Genomic DNA, 21082 nt, shown 5'->3' with positions numbered 1-21082 from the left:
AATGGTACTTACAGAGTGACTCAAACATGATTTAGACCTTGTTGATGAAAAACTGTTTATTTCTTTATTACATGATTGCAACTTGCTGCAAAGTGTCAACAGTGTTCCAATCATCTGGATTAAGCAGTACAGCAAAAATGGTACTTATAGAGTGCATCAAACATGATTTAGACCTTGTTTATGAAAAACTGTTTATTTCTGTATTTCATGATTGCAACTTGCTGCAAAGTGTCAACAATGTTCCTTTCATCGAGTTTAAACAGTACAGCAAAATGGTACTTACAGAGTGACTCAAACATGATTTAGACCTTGTTTATAAAAAACGTTTTTTTCTGTATTACATGATTGCAACTTGCTGAAAAGTGTCAACAGTGTTCATATCATCTGGATTAAGCAGTACATCAAAAATTGTACTTACAGAGTGCATCAAACATGATTTAGACATTGTTTATGAAAAACTGTTTATTTCTTTATTCCATGATTGCAACTTGCTGAAAAGTGTCAACAATGTTCCTTTCATCGAGTTTAAACAGTACAGCAAAATGGTACTTACAGAGTGACTCAAACATGATTTAGACCTTGTTTATGAAAAACAGTTTATTTCTGTATTACATGATTGCAACTTGCTGAAAAGTGTCAACAGTGTTCATATCATCTGGATTAAGCAGTACATCCAAAATTGTACTTACAGAGTGCATCAAACATGATTTAGACCTTGTTTATGAAAAACTGTTTATTTCTGTATTCCATGATTGCAACTTGCTGAAAAGTGTCAACAATGTTCCTTTCATCGAGTTTAAACAGTACAGCAAAATGGTACTTACAGAGTGACTCAAACATGATTTAGACCTTGTTTATGAAAAACTGTTTATTTCTGTATTACATAATTGCAACTTGATGAAAAGTGTCAACAATGTTCCTTTCATCGAGTTTAAACATTACAGCAAATGGTACTAACAGAGTGCATCAAACATGATTTAGACCTTGTTTATGAAAAACTGTTTATTTCTTTATTCCATGATTGCAACTTGCTGAAAAGTGTCAACAATGTTCCTTTCATCGAGTTTAAACAGTACAGCAAAATGGTACTTACAGAGTGACTCAAACATGATTTAGACCTTGTTTATGAAAAACAGTTTATTTCTGTATTACATGATTGCAACTTGCTGAAAAGTGTCAACAGTGTTCATATCATCTGGATTAAGCAGTACATCAAAAATTGTACTTACAGAGTGCATCAAACATGATTTAGACCTTGTTTATGAAAAACTGTTTATTTCTGTATTCCATGATTGCAACTTGCTGAAAAGTGTCAACAATGTTCCTTTCATCGAGTTTAAACAGTACAGCAAAATGGTACTTACAGAGTGACTCAAACATGATTTAGACCTTGTTGATGAAAAACTGTTTATTTCTTTATTACATGATTGCAACTTGCTGCAAAGTGTCAACAGTGTTCCAATCATCTGGATTAAGCAGTACAGCAAAAATGGTACTTATAGAGTGCATCAAACATGATTTAGACCTTGTTTATGAAAAACTGTTTATTTCATGATTTCATGATTGCAACTTGCTGCAAAGTGTCAACAATGTTCCTTTCATCGAGTTTAAACAGTACAGCAAAATGGTACTTACAGAGTGACTCAAACATGATTTAGACCTTGTTTATAAAAAACGTTTTTTTCTGTATTACATGATTGCAACTTGCTGAAAAGTGTCAACAGTGTTCATATCATCTGGATTAAGCAGTACATCAAAAATTGTACTTACAGAGTGCATCAAACATGATTTAGACCTTGTTTATGAAAAACTGTTTATTTCTTTATTCCATGATTGCAACTTGCTGAAAAGTGTCAACAATGTTCCTTTCATCGAGTTTAAACAGTACAGCAAAATGGTACTTACAGAGTGACTCAAACATGATTTAGACCTTGTTTATGAAAAACAGTTTATTTCTGTATTACATGATTGCAACTTGCTGAAAAGTGTCAACAGTGTTCATATCATCTGGATTAAGCAGTACATCCAAAATTGTACTTACAGAGTGCATCAAACATGATTTAGACCTTGTTTATGAAAAACTGTTTATTTCTTTATTCCATGATTGCAACTTGCTGAAAAGTGTCAACAATGTTCCTTTCATCGAGTTTAAACAGTACAGCAAAATGGTACTTACAGAGTGACTCAAACATGATTTAGACCTTGTTGATGAAAAACTGTTTATTTCTTTATTACATGATTGCAACTTGCTGCAAAGTGTCAACAGTGTTCCAATCATCTGGATTAAGCAGTACAGCAAATATGGTACTTATAGAGTGCATGAAACATGATTTAGACCTTGTTTATGAAAAACTGTTTATTTCTGTATTTCATGATTGCAACTTGCTGCAAAGTGTCAACAATGTTCCTTTCATCGAGTTTAAACAGTACAGCAAAATGGTACTTACAGAGTGACTCAAACATGATTTAGACCTTGTTTATAAAAAACGATTTTTTCTGTATTACATGATTGCAACTTGCTGAAAAGTGTCAACAGTGTTCATATCATCTGGATTAAGCAGTACATCAAAAATTGTACTTACAGAGTGCATCAAACATGATTTAGACCTTGTTTATGAAAAACTGTTTATTTCTTTATTCCATGATTGCAACTTGCTGAAAAGTGTCAACAATGTTCCTTTCATCGAGTTTAAACAGTACAGCAAAATGGTACTTACAGAGTGACTCAAACATGATTTAGACCTTGTTTATGAAAAACAGTTTATTTCTGTATTACATGATTGCAACTTGCTGAAAAGTGTCAACAGTGTTCATATCATCTGGATTAAGCAGTACATCCAAAATAGTACTTACAGAGTGCATCAAACATGATTTAGACCTTGTTTATGAAAAACTGTTTATTTCTGTATTCCATGATTGCAACTTGCTGAAAAGTGTCAACAATGTTCCTTTCATCGAGTTTAAACAGTACAGCAAAATGGTACTTACAGAGTGACTCAAACATGATTTAGACCTTGTTGATGAAAAACTGTTTATTTCTTTATTACATGATTGCAACTTGCTGCAAAGTGTCAACAGTGTTCCAATCATCTGGATTAAGCAGTACAGCAAAAATGGTACTTATAGAGTGCATCAAACATGATTTAGACCTTGTTTATGAAAAACTGTTTATTTCTGTATTTCATGATTGCAACTTGCTGCAAAGTGTCAACAATGTTCCTTTCATCGAGTTTAAACAGTACAGCAAAATGGTACTTACAGAGTGACTCAAACATGATTTAGACCTTGTTTATAAAAAACGTTTTTTTCTGTATTACATGATTGCAACTTGCTGAAAAGTGTCAACAGTGTTCATATCATCTGGATTAAGCAGTACATCAAAAATTGTACTTACAGAGTGCATCAAACATGATTTAGACATTGTTTATGAAAAACTGTTTATTTCTTTATTCCATGATTGCAACTTGCTGAAAAGTGTCAACAATGTTCCTTTCATCGAGTTTAAACAGTACAGCAAAATGGTACTTACAGAGTGACTCAAACATGATTTAGACCTTGTTTATGAAAAACAGTTTATTTCTGTATTACATGATTGCAACTTGCTGAAAAGTGTCAACAGTGTTCATATCATCTGGATTAAGCAGTACATCCAAAATTGTACTTACAGAGTGCATCAAACATGATTTAGACCTTGTTTATGAAAAACTGTTTATTTCTGTATTCCATGATTGCAACTTGCTGAAAAGTGTCAACAATGTTCCTTTCATCGAGTTTAAACAGTACAGCAAAATGGTACTTACAGAGTGACTCAAACATGATTTAGACCTTGTTTATGAAAAACTGTTTATTTCTGTATTACATAATTGCAACTTGATGAAAAGTGTCAACAATGTTCCTTTCATCGAGTTTAAACATTACAGCAAATGGTACTAACAGAGTGCATCAAACATGATTTAGACCTTGTTTATGAAAAACTGTTTATTTCTTTATTCCATGATTGCAACTTGCTGAAAAGTGTCAACAATGTTCCTTTCATCGAGTTTAAACAGTACAGCAAAATGGTACTTACAGAGTGACTCAAACATGATTTAGACCTTGTTGATGAAAAACTGTTTATTTCTTTATTACATGATTGCAACTTGCTGCAAAGTGTCAACAGTGTTCCAATCATCTGGATTAAGCAGTACAGCAAAAATGGTACTTATAGAGTGCATCAAACATGATTTAGACCTTGTTTATGAAAAACTGTTTATTTCTGTATTTCATGATTGCAACTTGCTGCAAAGTGTCAACAATGTTCCTTTCATCGAGTTTAAACAGTACAGCAAAATGGTACTTACAGAGTGACTCAAACATGATTTAGACCTTGTTTATAAAAAACGTTTTTTTCTGTATTACATGATTGCAACTTGCTGAAAAGTGTCAACAGTGTTCATATCATCTGGATTAAGCAGTACATCAAAAATTGTACTTACAGAGTGCATCAAACATGATTTAGACCTTGTTTATGAAAAACTGTTTATTTCTTTATTCCATGATTGCAACTTGCTGAAAAGTGTCAACAATGTTCCTTTCATCGAGTTTAAACAGTACAGCAAAATGGTACTTACAGAGTGACTCAAACATGATTTAGACCTTGTTTATGAAAAACAGTTTATTTCTGTATTACATGATTGCAACTTGCTGAAAAGTGTCAACAGTGTTCATATCATCTGGATTAAGCAGTACATCAAAAATTGTACTTACAGAGTGCATCAAACATGATTTAGACCTTGTTTATGAAAAACTGTTTATTTCTTTATTCCATGATTGCAACTTGCTGAAAAGTGTCAACAATGTTCCTTTCATCGAGTTTAAACAGTACAGCAAAATGGTACTTACAGAGTGACTCAAACATGATTTAGACCTTGTTTATGAAAAACAGTTTATTTCTGTATTACATGATTGCAACTTGCTGAAAAGTGTCAACAGTGTTCATATCATCTGGATTAAGCAGTACATCAAAAATTGTACTTACAGAGTGCATCAAACATGATTTAGACCTTGTTTATGAAAAACTGTTTATTTCTGTATTCCATGATTGCAACTTGCTGAAAAGTGTCAACAATGTTCCTTTCATCGAGTTTAAACAGTACAGCAAAATGGTACTTACAGAGTGACTCAAACATGATTTAGACCTTGTTTATGAAAAACTGTTTATTTCTGTATTACATAATTGCAACTTGATGAAAAGTGTCAACAATGTTCCTTTCATCGAGTTTAAACATTACAGCAAATGGTACTAACAGAGTGCATCAAACATGATTTAGACCTTGTTTATGAAAAACTGTTTATTTCTTTATTCCATGATTGCAACTTGCTGAAAAGTGTCAACAATGTTCCTTTCATCGAGTTTAAACAGTACAGCAAAATGGTACTTACAGAGTGACTCAAACATGATTTAGACCTTGTTTATGAAAAACAGTTTATTTCTGTATTACATGATTGCAACTTGCTGAAAAGTGTCAACAGTGTTCATATCATCTGGATTAAGCAGTACATCAAAAATTGTACTTACAGAGTGCATCAAACATGATTTAGACCTTGTTTATGAAAAACTGTTTATTTCTGTATTCCATGATTGCAACTTGCTGAAAAGTGTCAACAATGTTCCTTTCATCGAGTTTAAACAGTACAGCAAAATGGTACTTACAGAGTGACTCAAACATGATTTAGACCTTGTTGATGAAAAACTGTTTATTTCTTTATTACATGATTGCAACTTGCTGCAAAGTGTCAACAGTGTTCCAATCATCTGGATTAATCAGTACAGCAAAAATGGTACTTATAGAGTGCATCAAACATGATTTAGACCTTGTTTATGAAAAACTGTTTATTTCTGTATTTCATGATTGCAACTTGCTGCAAAGTGTCAACAATGTTCCTTTCATCGAGTTTAAACAGTACAGCAAAATGGTACTTACAGAGTGACTCAAACATGATTTAGACCTTGTTTATAAAAAACGTTTTTTTCTGTATTACATGATTGCAACTTGCTGAAAAGTGTCAACAGTGTTCCAATCATCTGGATTAAGCAGCACAGCAAAAATGGTACTTACAGAGTGGATGAAACATTATTTAGACCTTGTTTATGAAAACTGTTTATTTCTTTATTACATGATTGTGTAGTAGAGTTAAAATGGTTATTCCAGCAAACTTCAAATTATTAGAATAGTACACAACGCAGAACAGAACAATCAGGTTGAGGGTCAGTGGCCAAAAGCCCGCGAACAGGAATGTTCCAAGTTCAGACAGATGGGGGGAGTCAGATCGCCAGGAACTTTACTTTTGGTTTCTAATTTTAATTGTTGCGCTACTGGTGATGCCTGTTGATGTTAGGTAGGCAGCTACAGTAGCTGAATGATGTTAACATCTTCAGGTTTTGTTTCATTAAATGTATTTTATTTTATCTGGGTGCTTACGTCACCTACTGACACCCTGGTACTACCCATAGATCCCGCTCTCCTCAGTCTGAGAAAACACTGAGAGAGAAAGGTACGGGTTGCAGATTACTCCTTTGTAGAAGTCCGTAACGTGAAATAAATAAACGTCCCAAGGTTAATGCTGTAGATATTGTTATAAGGGGATGTGAGACTATCGAAACACGTAACTTTCAGAGTTTTATTGTTGTTATTAATATAGTTACAGAGTGCTAAAAGTGTTGCTAGCTAGTATGACTTTCTTTCTGTGATGCAGACGGCTAGCTGAGCTGCCGACTAGTGATGGTGTTGCATTATGGGGGATGTAGTTTTGCCCTCTAAGGCGATTTTATGTTGTAACTTGTTTGTGTTGCAGTGGTTTTGTACATGAGTTGTTGTATTTTGCTACTATCAACACTGAAAGCACCTAGCAATGTATTGGGGATGTGAGACAGGATATGTGTTTTACCTTTCTTCATGCTCCTGTGTAGAACAACTTGTCAGGTGGTGCATTGGAGACTGATGTGTTCCTGTCCTGTCTTTTCATAATACTATTGCAGGTATGGTTCTATTGTCTAAGAATTAAGATTATACATTCTTTGTATTAAGGACTGGTTATTATTTTATACTATACATTATGGCTTTATGTATGAGTGTGATTGTGAGAGTCTGAGAAAACACTGAGAGAGAAAGAACAACTTGTCAGGTGGTGCATTGGAGACTGATGTGTTCCTGTCCTGTCTTTTCATAATACTATTGCAGATCGACATAAAAGCCTAAAAGACAGCCGTGGTGTTGCTCTTCATTTCTTGGTTCTCCTGTGGTGCATAAGAAACCCGCTACAGATTGGTGCCGTGACCCGGATCAACAGATCAGCTGCAGCAGATCGCCGAGGGACCCCTAAACAGAACTGGATCGACATCACACGTTTAAAACATTTGAGGGCAAGGTGAACTTTGGACAATATGTTGCATATGCCTCAGTTGTGTGAGATTACAGAACAGGAGAGAGAAGACATATCAGGTGTTGGTGATAACAATGTACATGTTACTCCGGTTGGTGTTACTGTGAGAGGTTCACAAGGTATGGCCACTGGGGTGGGGCGGGGGGCTCAGTTGGCCAGTATGGGGGAACATAGTGCTAGAGCCAGTCCTCTTAGATACCCAGCAGTCGACACTAGAGTGCCAAGTGTCAGTAGTAGCCAACCAGAGCATGTTAGCAGTAGCCAACCAGGCAACGATGACAGTGAAGAGTCCCAGAAGGCCATAGGGGGTGAAAATGAGAACCGAACCCAATTGCAAGCCCTAGCAGAGTTAGTCAAACAACTGGGCTGTGAAATAGGTAATCAAGTTGCCGCTAGTCTAGCAGGGGCTGGTCCAAGCACTTCCCCTCCCCAACCAATAGTAGAAATACCTGATTGGTCAAAGGTCAACCTAATTCTGAAGTCAGACGTCAGAGAACCACCCCACTTCCGGGGTGATAGCACAGACCGGTGCACAGTGACTGAATGGCAAGAACTTATGCAAGCTTACTTGAAAAAGAAGGGATGCAGTATATCAGAACAGGGGCAAGAAATACAGGACAGACTAATGGGGCGGGCTAAAGACATAGTCAGAATTGGGCTCCGTGGAAACCCCCTTGTTAACATAAGCAGAGATCCTGAAGCCATATACAATATCTTGAGGCAGCACTTTGGAGAGGCAATCTCATCAACAATCCCATTAGGATACTTCTATGAAACCTTACCAAGACAGTCAGAGAGCTGCTTGGATTATTGGGTTAGACTGAACAAAGCAATTGACCTTGCCAATGAGTGCTTGCAAAGACAGGGAAAAAGAGTGGATGATCCAGGTCACGAGGTGACCATGATGTTTGTTAAGCACTGCCCTGATCCGGCACTGTATGCTGCTCTTAGGTGCAGGCCTATTGAAAATTGGACCGTTGGAGATTTGCAGGCAATGATTGACAGCCATCACCGAGACAAACAATCAGCCAGACACAGGGCGCAAAGTACTGCCAAGGTAGAAGTTGTGATGACCCCCGACGCTTGGTGTATGACTCAACAACAAGCAGTCGGTCAAAATAATTCAGCCACGCCCACTAACAGCGATCAGGCTCCATTGAACAAAGTGATTTCTCTCCTGGAAAAGCTCCTGTCAACCCAGGAACAAAATCAAAGGAGAACTTCAGCCAGAACACCACAAACTAATACTGCTGCTGGTCCCTGTAGAATTTGTAAGGCCTCAGACCATTCAACTCAGTCGCACTGCTTTAAGGAGGGGTTATGTTTCAAGTGTCACAGGACAGGCCACAGAGGCTTTGAATGTCCAGCAAGAAAACAAGTTGGAGAGGCAACCGCCGAGGCTCCCCCTGGCCCCGCTTTAAACTAACATGCTCACACCAAGAGGGGGGCGGTGTGGGCGAACATGTTACACCTCCACAGAACACTACAGATATAAGGACTGGAAACACAATGAAAACCGAGGTGATTTATCCAAAAATAGAGAGTAATGACAGTCTTTTCTATGTTCCAGTAATGGTGCAAGAAATTGTAGAACTTCAAGCTCTGATAGATAGTGGGTCTATGACCTGCACGTTAAGTGAGTCAGCTGAAGACACACTTCTGAGATGTAATGTGATAAAACCAGAGTCTAGAAAGCCAACTCAAGTAGTTCTTGTAGGCTGTGGGGGCAACCAGGCACAGCCTAAGTATGAATATGACTTGAACATTGATCTTTTAGATTGCAAGATGGCAGTGTCTGTTTTAGTTGTACCTGGACAGACAGATGACATGATAGTTGGATCGAACGCCATAAAACACATAATGCAACAGGTTAAGAAAACAAAGTGGTATTGGGACAGCCTCTCCAAACCTGCCAAAGGAGATTCACATGGACTTTTACTCAGCATGCTAGCCAACGTGAACCGTTGGCACGGTGACAAAATACCAGACAAAGTGGGAACTGTAATGCTCAAGCAGAGTGTGACTCTCATGCCTCAACATGAACATTTGGTCTGGGGAAAACTGAAAGAAAAGGTACCGCTATCAGTCGGTAGTACTGTAGTCATAGAGGCCACTACAGCACGATCTGCACCAAGAAATGTCCTAGTAGGACGCACTGTATGTCCTTTGAGGGGTGACAAGTGGGTCCCCATGAAAGTGATCAACATGTTGGACCACCCTATTATTCTCCGCCGTAACACCAAGTTGGCCGATGTGCACCCATGCCTAGCCCTAGAAGACCTAGAGCTCTATGCCAGCCATGCTGAGAACCCCAGTAAGGTCCAGTCTGCCCTTCAGAATGTCACCCAAGCTGGGGAAGGATGTTCATTTGGTGGAAAAAGGGCAAAGAAAGAGTATCTACAAAAGTTGGAAGAGTTGGGCTTAAAAGAAGTTGACATAGAGTCCTGTGAAGTGTCTGACATGTGGAAAGGAAAACTAGTGGACCTTATTTCTCAGTATGAAGGCATCTTCTCCAGGGACCGACTTGACTGTGGAGAAGCGAAGAACGTCATCCACCGTATCCGACTCAAAGATGAAAAGCCTTTCCGGCTGCCGTACAGGAGGGTCTCTCCATCCGACTACCAGAAACTGAGACAGACGCTGGAGGAAATGGAGGAGCGGGGCATCATCCGAAAGTCCAGTAGTGAGTGGGCCTCCCCCCTTGTCCTGGTTTGGAAGCCGTCAGGAGAGTTGAGAATTTGCACTGATTTCAGATGGTTGAACCAGAGGACAGAGAAAGATGCATACCCATTGCCCCATCAAGCCGATGCTCTCGCTGCTTTGGGGGGGAACTGCTTCTTCAGTACTATGGATTTGACTTCGGGATTCTACAACATCCCCATACATGAAGATGACCGCAAGTACACAGCGTGCACAACACCCACGGGTTTATTTGAGTACAACAGAATGGCTCAGGGGTTATGTAACAGCCCAGCAACATTCGCCAGAATGATGACCTCGATCTTCGGCGACCAGAACTACTTGTCCCTCCTGTGCTACTTGGATGATCTCCTGGTTTTCGGGAAGACTGAGCAGGAAGCCCTGGACCGTCTCGAAATGGTGTTCTCCCGCCTTAAGGAACACAACCTGAAGCTAGCGCAAAAAAAATGTTACCTCCTCAGAAAATCTGTCAAGTTTTTAGGCCATATCGTCACGGCAGAGGGCATTGCAACCGACCCAGGAAAAGTGTCTGCAATCAACGACATCACAGCAGCTGACCTGATGGAAAATGATGGGAAAACACCTTCACCCACCAAGGTCAGATCATTTCTTGGTATGGCAAACTATTATTCCCACTTCATTGCGAGTTTCTCAGGTTTAGCCAAACCACTGTTTCGTCTGATTGCAGGACAGAAAAGTAAGCGGAAAGGAGAAAAAGGAAAACCTCATGGCATGGCCCATAAACGTCTGAAACCTGAAGACTGGACTTCTGAATGTGGGGAGGCGCTGGAGAAGCTAAAAGCTGCTGTCTCCCAAAAAGCCGTGCTGGCTCACCCAGACTTTAACAGACCATTTCTCCTATCAACTGATGCATCAATGGATGGCTTAGGTGCAGTACTTAGCCAGACATTTGAGGGTGAGAGTAGGCCCAGACCAGTAGCTTTTGCAAGCAAGACTCTGTCGAGGTCCCAGTCCCGTTACCCAGCACACAGATTAGAGTTCTTCGCTCTTAAGTGGGCTGTGTGTGATAAGTTCACCCATTGGCTGAAGGGGAATAGATTCACAGTCCTAACAGATAACAACCCCCTGACATATATAATGACGAAACCAAAGCTAGATGCCTGTGAGCAGCGGTGGGTCTCTAAACTGGCCCCCTTCGACTTTGACTTGAAGTACATCCCCGGGCCCCAGAATGTCCCAGCAGACCTGCTTAGTCGACAGCCATTCGTTGGAGCTAGGAAGGCAAGTGAGTTCCCAGAGTATGTGACTTCAGAGTCCATCCAGGACGCATTCAAACTGTCAGTCAATATCCAAGGTGGTGAGATCCTGGCTCAAGTCTCTTCTGAAGGGGTGAAAGCAGTTTTGGAGTCCTGTCTGGAGTGGGATGCGAGTGTGCCAGTGCGCACATTCCAATTAGCCCAGTATTCGGCCAGCATCCCTCAGCATGAAGGGGGAGTGGCTACTCTTCCAGTCCTTTCTCCTGATGTGATACGGAGAAAACAGAAGGCGGATCAGGTGCTGGCCCGAGTGGCGTACTTTGTTGAGAGGAGGAGGAGACCTTCGCGGAGAGAGAGGGCTCATGAGACTGCCCAAGTGTTGAGAATGCTGAAGCATTGGGATAAACTCGAAATCAAGGATGAGATCCTCTACCGAAGATCTAAGGACAGAGTTGTCAAGAAGAGGTACCAGCTGGTGGTGCCAGACTCCCTTAAAGCCATCGTTCTGAGGGGAACCCATGATGAAGCCGGCCACCAAGGCCAGACTAGAACACTCCATTTGGTACGTCAAAGGTTCTTCTGGACTGGAATGGAAGGGGAAGTGAAGAAGTATGTCTCCTACTGTAAGCGCTGTCTGGTTGGCAAGACAATGGAGCCAGAGGCTAGGGCACCGTTGGAATCTATTCAGACCAGCACAGCGTTGGAACTGGTGTGCATAGACTTCTGGTCAGCAGAAGGAAGGGATGGAGAGAGCGTTGATGTACTCGTCATCACAGATCATTTTACGAAGCTGGCACATGCGTTTCCTTGCCCGAACCAGACAGCAAAGGTGGTTGCCCAGAAGTTATGGAACCAGTTCTTCTGTGTCTATGGGTTTCCCCAGCGGATACACTCTGACAAAGGAGCAAACTTTGAGAGTCACTTAATCGCAGAATTGCTACAAGTCTCAGGAGTCAAAAAGTCCCATACCACTCCATATCATCCTATGGGCAACGGTCAGACGGAAAGATTCAACCGCACGCTCGGAAACATGGTCCGATCATTGCCAGCGAGAGCAAAAGAAAGATGGCCCCAGATGATACAGACGCTCACCTTCTCGTACAACTGTACCACACACGAAACGACAGGATTCGCACCGTTCTTCCTAATGTTCGGCCGAATTCCACGGCTGCCAGTGGACATCATGTTTGGAAGTACCCTGAAAAACGAAGACGTGTTGACTCATGACGAGTATGTTGACTCGTTCCAAAAGGACCTGCGAGAGGCTGTCAGGATCGCTCAGGCCAACACCACTGAAGCTCAGAAAAAGCAAGCCAGGCAGTATAACAAGAGAGTGAAGGGTACTGCCCTGGAGATTGGGGACCGAGTTCTCTTGGCAAACCGAAAGGAAAGAGGAAAAGGTAAACTTGCCGACTTGTGGGATTCAACGGTCTATGTGATCACATGGAAAGACCCGTCTGTGCACATCTACAGAGTCGAAGATCCTACTACCAAGAAGAGTAAAGTAGTTCATCGAAACTTCATACTGCCAGTGAACTTCCTGCCGGTGGGACAGACAGACGAGATGTCCACAGTAGCCTCTACTGCTTCAGAGGAGGACATAAACGCAGACAGCGGTGACGAAAGACCGGTATTCGATGTGGATGAGGATTCAGAGGATCGAAGGACTGCTGTCTGGATTCTCGAGGGCCAGAACCCTGAGGGGCCCACGGAAGCTGAAGGTCAAAAATCTTCGGGACCGGAAGATGGCGTGAACATGAGAGAAGCTGCTCCTCAATGCCCAGCGAAGGACATGATCTCAGGACAAGCAGCTAAATCAAGCACAGGAAGCTCCTCAATGATGCCTGGTGATGATTCAAGTGATCCTTCTGAAGATGACACAAGTAGAGAAGCAACGTCAGTGAGCAGTCTAGATGGCATCAGCAGTAGAAGTTCATCAGTCAGCGGCTCTGTATGCATAAGATCTACTAAGAAGAGAATGAGTAACCAGAGAGAGGTAGAGCGCAGAAACAGCCAGACATCTGAGCTCACTGATACAGTCCTGAGACCAAGTGAAGGCACTTTGAGAACTCGAACTGGAAGAGTTGTGAAGCCTGTCAGAAGACTTTTAGAGTCAATGAGTCAAGTGATTGCTGAGCCGGACAAAAGAGAGCATCTAGCCGCCCTGATTCAAGCCTTATCAACTTTTGTTGAAGTGACAGTACCCCAGTGACACAGAAGCCAGAAGATAGATTAAGGAAATGAGAAATACTTTATTAGGGGGTCATAGGTTGTATGTATATGGGCATATTTCTACCTGGCAAAGTCTCTTTGCTGTCCTTCTGGACGACTCTTGGTCAAGGTTACCCCTGTGGAGGAAGAAGTCTTACCTTATGTCTTGAAGTTTGCTGAAATCAAGAAGGGGTGAGTGTAGTAGAGTTAAAATGGTTATTCCAGCAAACTTCAAATTATTAGAATAGTACACAACGCAGAACAGAACAATCAGGTTGAGGGTCAGTGGCCAAAAGCCCGCGAACAGGAATGTTCCAAGTTCAGACAGAAGGGGGGAGTCAGATCGCCAGGAACTTTACTTTTGGTTTCTAATTTTAATTGTTGCGCTACTGGTGATGCCTGTTGATGTTAGGTAGGCAGCTACAGTAGCTGAATGATGTTAACCTCTATGGGACCGGCGGGACGAATTCGTCCCACCTACGTAACAGCCACTGCCAGCCTGTGGCGCGATTTTCAAAACCTTAAAAATCCTATTACTTCAATTTCTCAAACATATGACTATTTTACAGCCATTTAAAGATAAGACTCTCGTTAATCTAACCACACTGTCCGATTTCAAAAAGGCTTTACAACGAAAGCAAAACATTAGATTATGTCAGCAGAGTACCAAGCCAGAAATAATCAGACACCCATTTTTCAAGCCAGCATATAATGTCACCAAAACCCAGAAGACAGCTAAATGCAACACTCACCTTTGATGATCTTCATCAGATGACAACCCTAGGACATTATGTTATACAATACATGCATGTTTTGTTCAATCAAGTTCATATTTATATCAAAAACCAGCTTTTTACATTAGCATGTGACGTTCAGAACTAGCATACCCCCCGCAAACTTCCGGGGAATTCGCTAACATTTTACTAAATTACTCACGATAAACGTTCACAAAAAGCATAACAATTATTTTAAGAATTATAGATACAGACCTCCTCTATGCACTCGATATGTCCGATTTTAAAATAGCTTTTTGGTGAAAGCACATTTTGCAATATTCTAAGTACATAGCCCAGGCATCACGGGCTCGCTATTTAGACACCCGGCAAGTTTAGCACTCACCATAATCATATTTACTATTATAAAAATGTCATTACCTTTTGTTGTCTTCGTCAGAATACACACCCAGGACAGCTACTTCAATAACAAATGTTGGTTTGGTCCAAAATAATCCATCGTTATATCCGAATAGCGGCGTTTTGTTCGTGCGTTCCAGACACTATCCGAAATAGTAAAGAAGTGTCGCGCGCTTGGCGCAATTCCTGACAATAAAATTCAAAGTATTCCATTGCCGTACGTCGAACCATGTCAACCGCTGTTTAAAATCAATTTTTACGTCATTTTTCTCGTAGAAAAGCGATAATATTCCGACAGGGAATCTCCTTTTCGGCAAACAGAGGAAAAAATCCCAAAGGCGGGGGCGGTCGGGGTCACGCGCATAAGCTAGTGTCTCTTGATGGGCCACTTGAGAAAGGCGATAATGTGTTTCAGCCTGGGGCTGGAATGACGACATTCTGTTTTTTCCCGGGCTCTGAGAGCGTATGGAAGACGTGGGAAGTGTCACGTTAAAGCAGAGATCCTTAGTAAATGATAGAGATGGAAAACAAGTTCAACAAATGGTCAGACAGGCCACTTCCTGTAAAGGAATCTCTCAGGTTTTGACCTGCCATTTGAGTTCTGTTATACTCACAGACACCATTCAAACAGTTTTAGAAAATTTAGGGTGTTTTCTATCCATATGTAATAAGTATATGCATATTCTAGTTACTGAGTAGGAGTGGTAACCAGATTAAATCGGGTATGTTTTTTATCCAGCCGTGTCAATGCTGCCCCCTAGCCCTAACAGGTTAACATCTTCAGGTTTTGTTTCATTAAATGTATTTTATTTTATCTGGGTGCTTACATCACCTACTGACACCCTGGTACTACCCATAGATCCCGCTCTCCTCAGTCTGAGAAAACACTGAGAGAGAAAGGTACGGGTTGCAGATTACTCCTTTGTAGAAGTCCGTAACGTGAAATAAATAAACGTCCCAAGGTTAATGCTGTAGATATTGTTATAAGGGGATGTGAGACTATCGAAACACGTAACTTTCAGAGTTTTATTGTTGTTATTAATATAGTTACAGAGTGCTAAAAGTGTTGCTAGCTAGTATGACTTTCTTTCTGTGATGCAGACGGCTAGCTGAGCTGCCGACTAGTGATGGTGTTGCATTATGGGGGATGTAGTTTTGCCCTCTAAGGCGATTTTATGTTGTAACTTGTTTGTGTTGCAGTGGTTTTGTACATGAGTTGTTGTATTTTGCTACTATCAACACTGAAAGCACCTAGCAATGTATTGGGGATGTGAGACAGGATATGTGTTTTACCTTTCTTCATGCTCCTGTGTAGAACAACTTGTCAGGTGGTGCATTGGAGACTGATGTGTTCCTGTCCTGTCTTTTCATAATACTATTGCAGGTATGGTTCTATTGTCTAAGAATTAAGATTATACATTCTTTGTATTAAGGACTGGTTATTATTTTATACTATACATTATGGCTTTATGTATGAGTGTGATTGTGAGAGTCTGAGAAAACACTGAGAGAGAAAGAACAACTTGTCAGGTGGTGCATTGGAGACTGATGTGTTCCTGTCCTGTCTTTTCATAATACTATTGCAGATCGACATAAAAGCCTAAAAGACAGCCGTGGTGTCGCTCTTCATTTCTTGGTTCTCCTGTGGTGCATAAGAAACCCGCTACAATTGCAACTTGCTGAAAAGTGTCAACAATGTTCCTTTCATCGAGTTTAAACAGTACAGCAAAATGGTACTTACAGAGTGACTCAAACAAGATTTAGACCTTGTTTATGAAAAACTGTTTATTTCTGTATTTCATGATTGCAACTTGCTGAAAAGTGTCAGCAATGTTCCTTTCATCGAGTTTAAACAGTACAGCAAAATGGTACTTACAGAGTGACTCAAACATGATTTAGACCTTGTTGATGAAAAACTGTTTATTTCTGTATTATATGATTGCAACTTGCTGAAAAGTGTCAGCAATGTTCCTTTCATCGAGTTTAAACAGTACAGCAAAATGGTACTTACAGAGTGCATCAAACATAATTTAGACCTTGTTTATGAAAAACTGTTTATTTCCTTATTACATGATTGCAACTTGCTGAAAAGTGTCAACATTGTTCCAATCATCTGGATTAAGCAGTACAGCAAAAATTGTACTTACAGAGCGCATCAAACATGATTTAGACCTTGTTTATGAAAAACTGTTTATTTCTGTATTTCATGATTGCAACTTGCTGAAAAGTTTCAACAATGTTCCTTTCATCTGGATTAAGCAGTACAGCAAAAATGGTATTTACAGAGTGCATCAAACATGATTTAGACCTTGTTTATGAAAAACTGTTTATTTCTGTATTTCATGATTGCAACTTGCAGAAAAGTGTCAACATTGTTCCTTTCATCGAGTTTAAACAGTACAGCAAAATGGTACTTACAGAGTGACTCAAACAAGATTTAGACCTTGTTTATGAAAAACTGTTTATTTCTGTATTCCATGATTGCAACTTGCTGAAAAGTGTCAGAAATGTTCCTTTCATCGAGTTTAAACAGTACAGCAAAATGGTACTTACAGAGTGACTCAAACATGATTTAGACCTTGTTGATGAAAAACTGTTTATTACTGTATTATATGATTGCAACTTGCTGCAAAGTGTCAACAGTGTTCCAATCATCTGGATTAAGCAGTACAGCAAAAATGGTACTTACAGAGAGCATCAAACATTATCTGGACCTTGTTTATGAAAAACGGTTTATTTCTGTATTTCATGATTGCAACTTGCTGCAAAGTGTCAACAATGTTCCTTTCATCGAGTTTAAACAGTACAGCAAAATGGTACTTACAGAGTGACTCAAACATGATTTAGACCTTGTTTATGAAAAACGTTTTTTTCTGTATTACATGATTGCAACTTGCTGAAAAGTGTCAACAGTGTTCCAATCATCTGGATTAAGCAGCACAGTAAAAATGGTACTTACAGAGTGGATCAAACATTATTTAGACTTTGTTTATGAAAACTGTTTATTTCTTTATTACATGATTGCAACTTGCTGAAAAGTGTCAACAATGTTCCTTTCATCGAGTTTAAACAGTACAGCAAAATGGTACTTACAGAGTGACTCAAACATGATTTAGACCTTGTTTATGAAAAACAGTTTATTTCTGTATTACATGATTGCAACTTGCTGAAAAGTGTCAACAGTGTTCATATCATCTGGATTAAGCAGTACATCAAAAATTGTACTTACAGAGTGCATCAAACATGATTTAGACCTTGTTTATGAAAAACTGTTTATTTCTTTATTCCATGATTGCAACTTGCTGAAAAGTGTCAACAATGTTCCTTTCATCGAGTTTAAACAGTACAGCAAAATGGTACTTACAGAGTGACTCAAACATGATTTAGACCTTGTTTATGAAAAACAGTTTATTTCTGTATTACATGATTGCAACTTGCTGAAAAGTGTCAACAGTGTTCATATCATCTGGATTAAGCAGTACATCAAAAATTGTACTTACAGAGTGCATCAAACATGATTTAGACCTTGTTTATGAAAAACTGTTTATTTCTGTATTCCATGATTGCAACTTGCTGAAAAGTGTCAACAATGTTCCTTTCATCGAGTTTAAACATTACAGCAAATGGTACTAACAGAGTGCATCAAACATGATTTAGACCTTGTTTATGAAAAACTGTTTATTTCTTTATTCCATGATTGCAACTTGCTGAAAAGTGTCAACAATGTTCCTTTCATCGAGTTTAAACAGTACAGCAAAATGGTACTTACAGAGTGACTCAAACATGATTTAGACCTTGTTTATGAAAAACAGTTTATTTCTGTATTACATGATTGCAACTTGCTGAAAAGTGTCAACAGTGTTCATATCATCTGGATTAAGCAGTACATCAAAAATTGTACTTACAGAGTGCATCAAACATGATTTAGACCTTGTTTATGAAAAACTGTTTATTTCTGTATTCCATGATTGCAACTTGCTGAAAAGTGTCAACAATGTTCCTTTCATCGAGTTTAACCTCTTGGGGCTAGGTGGGACGCTAGCGTGCCACCTGTGGTGCACTCCATCAACAGCAGGTGCATTTCAAGAGCGGCAAATTTGAATCCAAATAAATGTCAAAATTCAAATTTTTCAAAAATACAACTATGTTACACCATTTGAAAGATAAACATCTCCTTAATCTAACCACGTTTTACGATTTCAAAAAGGTTTTACGGCGAAAGCATAAATTTAGAGTATGTTAGGACAGTACATTTACAAGAGTTGTGTGTAATGTTTTGTCAAGTCAAAGACAGGGTCACCAAAACCATAAAACCAGCTAAAATGATACACTAACCTTTTACAATCTCCATCAGATGACACTCCTAGGACATTATGTTAGACAATGCATGCATTTTTAGTTCTATCAAGTTCATATTTATATACAAAAACAGCGTTTTACTATGGCATTGATGTTGAGGAAATCGTTTCCCTCCAATAACCGGCAGTCAAGTCAGCGTCACAAATTAAATAATTAAAATTAGAAAACATTGGTAAAATATTATATTGTCATTTAAAGAATTATAGATTTACATCTTTTGAACGCAATCAACTTGCCAGATTTAAAAATAACCTTACTGGGAAATCACACTTTGCAATAATCTGAGCACTGTGCCCAGAAAAATACGCGTTGCGATACAGACTAGACGTCATGTTGGGGAGATCTAAAATCGAAAATACTATGTAAATAATCCATTACCTTTGATTCTCTTCATCAGATGTCACTTCCAGGTATCACAGGTCCATAACGAATGTAGTTTTGTTCAAAAAAGCTCATCATTTATGTCCAAAAATCTCCGTCTCGTTAGCACATGATGTAAGCCAGCCGGACTTCTCGTCATGAACGAGGGGAAAAAATATATTTCCGTTCGTTCAAACATGTCAAACGTTGTATAGCATAAATCATTAGGGCCTTTTTTAACCAGAACATGAATAATATTCAAGGTGGACGAATGCATAGCCTTTTATAACGTATTGGAACGAGGGTACCCAACATGAAGTAGCGCGCCAGGTGTCTAATGGGACATCACCGTTCCATGGCTCTTGTTCGGTCAGATCTCCCTCCAGAAGACTCAAAACACTTTGTAAAGGCTGGTGACATCTAGTGGAAGCAATAGGAAGTGCCAAAATATTCCTAAACCCCTGTGTTTTTCAATGGGAGAGGTTTAAAGTCAATACAACACATCAGGTATCCACTTCCTGTCAGAAAATGTCTCAGGGTTTTGCCTGCCAAATGAGTTCTGTTATACTCACAGACACCATTCAAACAGTTTTGGAAACTTTAGAGTGTTTTCTATCCATATATAATAAGTATATGCATATTCTAGTTACTGGGTAGGATTAGTAACCAGATTAAATCGGGTACATTTTTTTTATCCAGACGTGCAAATGCTGCCCCCTAGACCCAACAGGTTAAGCAGTACAGCAAAATGGTACTTACAGAGTGACTCAAACATGATTTAGACCTTGTTTATGAAAAACTGTTTATTTCTGTATTACATAATTGCAACTTGATGAAAAGTGTCAACAATGTTCCTTTCATCGAGTTTAAACATTACAGCAAATGGTACTAACAGAGTGCATCAAACATAATTTAGACCTTGTTTATGAAAAACTGTTTATTTCTTTATTACATGATTGCAACTTGCTGAAAAGTGTCAACATTGTTCCAATCATCTGGATTAAGCAGTACAGCAAAAATTGTACTTACAGAGCGCATCAAACATGATTTAGACCTTGTTTATAATTAACGGTTTATTTCTTTAATACATGATTGCAACTTGCTGCAAAGTGTCAACAGAGTTCCAATCATCTGGATTAAGCAGTACAGCAAAAATGGTACTTACAGAGTGCATCAAACATGATTTAGACCTTGTTAATGAAAAACTGTTTATTTCCTTATTACATGATTGCAACTTGCTGAAAAGTGTCAACATTGTTCCAATCATCTGGATTAAGCAGTACAGCAAAAATTGTACTTACAGAGCGCATCAAAGATGATTTAGACCTTGTTTATGAAAAACTGTTTATTTCTGTATTTCATGATTGCAACTTGCTGAAAAGTTTCAACAATGTTCCTTTCATCTGGATTAAGCAGTACAGCAAAAATGGTATTTACAGAGTGCATCAAACATTATCTAGACCTTGTTTATGAAAAACGGTTTATTTCTGTATTTCATGATTGCAACTTGCTGCAAAGTGTCAACAATGTTCCTTTCATCGAGTTTAAACAGTACAGCAAAATGGTACTTACAGAGTGACTCAAACATGATTTAGACCTTGTTTATGAAAAACGTTTTTTTCTGTATTACATGATTGCAACTTGCTGAAAAGTGTCAACAGTGTTCCAATCATCTGGATT

The 21082-nt window shown here is 39.1% G+C and overlaps 1 long non-coding RNA gene across 1 annotated transcript; it reads left to right on the top strand.

Moving 5' to 3' along the window:
- Positions 1-7357: 7357 nt before the first annotated feature.
- LOC145878631 (uncharacterized) lies at positions 7358-16293 on the top strand. The gene is made up of 2 exons (XR_014392130.1): positions 7358-7407; positions 16201-16293. It is a non-coding gene; the product is annotated as an uncharacterized LOC145878631 (long non-coding RNA).
- Positions 16294-21082: the final 4789 nt, after the last annotated feature.

Source organism: Salmo salar, chromosome 04 (genome assembly GCF_965601325.2).
Source record: "Salmo salar chromosome 04, fSalSal1, whole genome shotgun sequence".
In the NCBI taxonomy this organism is placed as follows: domain Eukaryota; kingdom Metazoa; phylum Chordata; class Actinopteri; order Salmoniformes; family Salmonidae; genus Salmo; species Salmo salar.
This window is presented reverse-complemented; position numbering and strand designations above follow the sequence as displayed.